Source organism: Phyllobates terribilis, unplaced genomic scaffold (assembly GCF_046119375.1).
Source record: "Phyllobates terribilis strain yellow unplaced genomic scaffold, ASM4611937v1 Scaffold_17__1_contigs__length_24005725, whole genome shotgun sequence".
Classification (NCBI taxonomy): domain Eukaryota; kingdom Metazoa; phylum Chordata; class Amphibia; order Anura; family Dendrobatidae; genus Phyllobates; species Phyllobates terribilis.
The window spans coordinates 13,943,699-13,949,698 of record NW_027362777.1 but is presented as its reverse complement, the minus strand read 5'-3'; positions in this window follow the sequence as shown (position 1 = coordinate 13,949,698).

Below are 6,000 nucleotides of genomic sequence, written 5' to 3'. Positions count from 1 at the left end.
CGACATTGGGTCGTCATGGCAACACCCTGGAAGCCGCGGCAGACAGCGCTGGAGGCCGGAAGAGGAGGTGAGTATACAGATCACCTCCCCTTAGCCACCGCAATGCTGCGATCGACTTCGATCGCAGCATTGCGGGGGTTAATGTGCCGGGACCGGTGCGGGACTGCTCCCTGCACATAGCACCGGGTGTCAGCTGTGACAATCAGCTGACACCCGGCGGCGATCGCGCCCGCACATCCTGTGTGCGGGCGCGATCGCCATGACGTACTAATATGTCCCAGGCTCTTAAAGCCCAGGACACAGATGCGTATTAGTGTGTCATCGGTTGTAAAGGGGTTAAATGTCCAGTGTGAATGAGCGGTGTGAAGACACGGGGATCAGTGGGTGCTCTTGTCTGCTGGCCCGGCTGTCTTTAGAAAGACCACATGGACTAGGGCTCAAGACATCTCTGAGGGTTCAGCAATGGTCAATGGAGCCGATCTGTATTCCTCCAGCTGGGGCTGTAGTCCCCTAAGCTGACATGCTGTAGAATGACACCGAATAGAGGCAGAGACCCCCTTTTTATAGATCACAATTGTCCTTACAGCCATCATTCACAGGTCAAGGGTCAGGGTTGAAGGTGGAAAGAGATTGTTTGTTTGAGCATTTAATCTACTTGCATAGTTTGTCCTCCATTCTTCAGCAAATCAACAAATCCCTGGACCAGTATAATACGTAATCAGCATGTTATCAAACAGTATTGCTCCATGACCCTATCTTTTTAAGATTTGCAGACAATAAGTTGTAGTACATCTTAACTCAATTGTTAACATTCAGGATTATTCAAACAATAGTCTGTGTTAATCAACCAAAGAAGAACACAAGTTAAAAAGTCAACATAAAAATAGAGGTATATTGCTCTTGACCATCAGAAAGTATGTCTAGCATAATTAAGAAGAAAAGCTGTGTCGTCACATGCGCCGATTCTCCCGGTTGGTGTGATACCAAATTTAAGAAGAATTTATTATTATTCAGTGGTTAAAATAAAATAAAAGGGGAAGGATTTAAAATGTTTATTGTTTTTTACATATATTTTTATATTTTCAATTATTCCCCATTCGGCAGCTTGCACATCCCCCCCCCCTCCCCCTCCCACTTCCATAGAGCCATAACCATCCATTGTGGCTTAGATTCAGGGGCTAGCTGGCATGTTATATCCTGGGGTTACAAGCCCTAGCCCATGAGAAGCGGCCTATCGCTAAAGGCCACCATCCACATTGGACTACAGTTAGGCGAATCGATGGGATCTGCCAACAGTCTAATGTGTATGGGCGCTTTCCTATTCTTATGAATAAGATGAGAGAAAAGGATCCGAAACTTTGGATTTCTGAGGGCTGATTCTTTTGTTCACAGGGAGATAAGCGAATGCTAGAGCAGCTCTCTCATAGAGAACACAGAAGCTTGAGGCAGAGACGAATGTTCTAGTGTATGCGATCTGGGCTGCTTTGGCGGCTTCCTTTGGCTCCTGGTCCAGCACAAACTGTCGCACTTCCACAGGGCAAAGATGAAGAAACTGGTCCTTCACCATCAGATCTTTCAGGTCCTCAAAAGTGATGACTGACAGTCCTTGGACCCACATCACTGTAGCTGTCATGTGGTCCACGCTATATGGCTCTGAACTTTTTCCGGTATGCCTCCGGAGTCAGCTGGTACTTTTTAATCAGGGCCTGCTTGATGGCCTCATAGTCTCCATCGTGGGCTCGAGGGAGAGAAGCAAACACTTCCAGAGCTTTTCCTCTGAGTCCTGGAGTTATATCTGGTCCACTGGTCCTCGAGCAGCTGGTACTGTCTGCAGGCTTTTTCAAATCTCAGCAGAAATATGTCCAAGACCCTCTTCTTTTCCATTACAGGAATATGCTCGAGATGGGGTTTAAAGCTGTTGGCACTGTTGCACTCATGGCTATGTATGGGGGATGGCTCCTTCTGAATCCAGGCTAGCTTCAGTGAGGACAGACGCTCGTCTTGGGCGTGTCGCTTAGCAGCCTCTCCGTCAGCTTGGGCCTGTCGCTCAGCAGCCTCTCGGTGAGCTTGGGCCTGTCACTCAGCAGCCTCTCGGTCAGCTTGGGCCTGTCACTCAGCTCTCTCAGCCTCTCAGAATTTCATGATCAACTGCAGTCATCCATCACAATCGTCTGCCGCGAGCTGCTCCCAGGCCATCTGCAGGTGGGGGTGCACACTACCCTGGCTTCGGGTATGACTGTCAATCACAGGTGGGACCCATGCAACAGCCCCGTCTAGGCCTTGGTTGGCCGCCCCATCAACAGGGTTCTGCTGTCGGACTGGCTCTGTGGCACCTTGCAACAGTTCAGCAATCATTTGGGCCTTGGTTTTGCCCGTGAGGTCAATCTGTCCCAGCTCGCAGAGGGCAGTGATAGTGTCCTTTGACTGCTGGTGATATCAGGGCTCTCCACGCATAACCATCATTGCCAAACAAAAGATAGGACAGAAAAACAAGAGAAGGGGGGGGGGGGGTTGCAACTGCTGCATGTACAGTAATGTCCCAGATAAAATATATTAAAACACTGAGTCTGATTCCTTAAAACTATGCACAGAATTCTCGCAAGAACCGTGCAAGTGTTCAGTGACAGGAATGATTGCTCAATCCAGCCACTGATGTTCTGTAATATCCCACCACTGCCATGAAGTTGTCAGGGACGACACCGGCAAGATCATACAATATCCCACCGCTGCCCCCAATTTGTCAGGGATTATGCACACGCACGATCCTGATTACTCATTACGTAACTATCGGCAAGCGAGCAGTGAGCGTATGGTGTACACACCTACGAATTCCAGTGCATGGAATATGTGTATATGCCCCCGTATGGTCACTGCCAGCTTCACGATAATCCAATTAAGATTATTCGCTGCCACCACCAATCAGTTTTAAATATTCAATACAGGTCTGATTGGACACCTGCTTTCTGGTAGTGTATATGGCTTCGGGGGAGGAACTATTACAGAGCAAAAGAAACAGGACTATTACATTTTATATTTAATCCAAAAGGGAGGCAGTGTTTATGAAAAAATATACAAACATTCTACAAAGGGGGACAAGACGATACAACATATACAATTACACAAAATAAAAGGGATTAACAGAAAAAACTTACTAGACCGATCGCGGAGACGATTCAGTTTAGCTGGAGGGACACAATCCAATTCTGGCCGTTATGGATGAACTCTTTATGTATCAAATGACTAAGTTCTCCAAAAAATATGACGTACTGGTCATGGGAGATTTCAACTATCCAGACATTTGTTGGGAATCTCTCTCAAGTAAAACTAACAGGTCAAGCTAATTCTTATCCTCTCTTGCTGACAACTTTATCTTCCAAAAGGTAGGGGAGAAAACAAGGAGATCTGCTACTTTGGATCTAATCCTTATAAACAGGGAGGAAATGGTTGAGGAGGTAAAAGTGGCTGGGACTCCAGGAAGCAGCGATCATGCTATTCTAGAATTTTGGATAACTAGAGGAAGAAGACATGTGAAGACTCAAACTTCAAGGTTAGATTTCAGAAAGGCAGATTTTAAGCGACTCAGAAAGAGAATAGGAGGGATCCAATGGCTGGATGTCCTTAAGGACAAAAATGTCCAGGAAGGATGGGAAATTTTTAAAAATGAGAGTCTCAAAGCACAATCGTTAACAATCCTGAAAAGTAGGAAGAATGGGAAGCATTTAAGGAAACCAGGATGGATGAACACAGAACTTAAACACATGCTAAAAAGAAAGGAAGAAATGTTTATCAAATGGAAAGAGGGAGGCATATCTAAAGAAGATTATAATGCAGTCTGCAGAACCTGTAGGGCATGTATCAGGTTAGCTAAAGCTGACAATGAATTAAGGCTTGCAAGAGATGTCAAAAGCAATAAAAAAGGATTTTGGGGGTATGTCAAAAGTAAAAGAAAAGTCAAAGATGCTATAGGATTTTTACAGGATGAAAATGGTGAAATGGTAAGAAAGGATGTTGAGAAGGCCAAACTTTTTAATTCCTATTTTGTATAAGTTTTCTCTCAGAAAGAAAATGTAACATCAACTGATCTTCACTGTCCTATTAAAGGAATAGAAGAATCCAGGTCATCTGTGAACATAAAGATTGTGAGGGAATATTTAGCTAACATAAATGAGTTCAAGTCTCCAGGTCCAGTCCAGATGAATTACACCCCAGAATACTGAAGGAGATCGTAGAAGAAATTTTAGAACCACTCTCCATAATCTTTGAAAATTCTTGGAGAACAGAAGAAGTCCCAGAAGACTGGAGAAGAGCAAATGTTGTTCCTATCTTCAAAAAGGGGAAGAAGGTGGACCCAGGGAACTATAGGCCGGTGAGTCTGACTTCTATACCAGGAAAGATCTTTGAACAAATTATTAAACAATATGTATGTACTGTAAGTACCTGGATAAGAATGACGTGATTAACCAGAGTCAGCATGGGTTTGTAACTAACAAGTCATGTCAGACTAACTTAATTTCCTTCTATGACAGAATCACTGACTGGGTGGATGAGGAAAATGCTGTAGATATAGTATGTCTTGACTTCAGCAAAGCATTTGACAAAGTATATCACACCATCCTTATTGAAAAAATTACCAAGTATGGAATGGACAAGGCAACTGTTAGGTGGATTCATAACTGGCTTAGTGATCGGACTCAAAGAGTGGTCATAAATGGCTTCACATCCAGTTGGATGAATGTCTCAAGTGGGGTACCACAGGGCTCTGTCCTGGGACCTGTATTGTTCAACATCTTTATCAATGATTTAGATGAAGGAATTGAGGGTAAAGTGATTAAATATGCTGATGATACAAAGCTAGGAGGGATAGCTAATACTAGAGAAGAGAGAGAGAGAGGATTCAAAAAGACCTAAATAAACTGGAGCAGTGGGCAGTAACTAACAATGGTTTTTAACAGGGAAAAATGCAAAGTACTACATCTGGGCAATAAAAATGAAAAAAGCATATACAAAATGGGAGGAATAGAGCTAAGCAACAGTACATGTGAAAAAGACTTAGGTATACTAATAGATCATAGACTGAATATGAGCCAACAGTGTGATGCAGCAGCAAAAAAGGCAAATACAATTCTGGGATGTATTAACAGAAGCATACAGTCTAGATCACGTGAAGTCATTATCGGTCTTTACTCCTCTTTGGTCAGACCTCATCTGGAATACTGTGTACAGCTTTGGGCACCACATTTTAAAAAAGACATAGACAAACTGGAGCAAGTTCAGAGAAGAGCGACCAGAATGGTGACGTGTCTGCAAACCATGTCCTATGAGGAACGGTTACAGGATTTGGGAATGTTTAGCTTACAAAAAAGAAGACTGAGAGGAGACTTAATAGCTGTCTACAAATATCTCAAGGGCTGTCACATTGTAGAAGGATCATCTTTATTCTCATTTGCACAAGGAAAGACTAGAAGCAATGGGATGAAACTGAATGGGAGGAGACACAGATTAAATATTAGAAAAAACTTTTTGACAGTTAGGGTGATCAATGAGTGGAACAGGCTGCCACGAGAGGTGGTGAGTTCCCCTTCAATGGACGTCTTCAAACAGAGGCTGGACAGATATCTGTCTGAGATGATTTAGTGAATCCTGCTTTGAGCAGGGGGTTGGACCAGATGACCCAGGAGGTCCCCTCCAACTCTACCATTCTATGATTCTATGAAATACATTTCTGACATTTACTAAAAATTTATCAGTGACCAATATAGCCCACATTCTTCTCAATACCAGTGATAAGCCATCCATCCATGGAGTCCATTAGTTTCTTAATCTTCTGACGATCATCTTTGTGGGCAGCACCAGGCACAGTCCCTGATCACAGAGGGGACAGTTCTCCATCACCATAAATCTCGAGTTTAAGAAAAGCTCGAAAGTTCTCAGGAAGGTTTAGGTCCAGTGAGGAAAAAGTCATGTCATTAGTCTTTCATCTTTAAGGCCTTTCTGGGTACT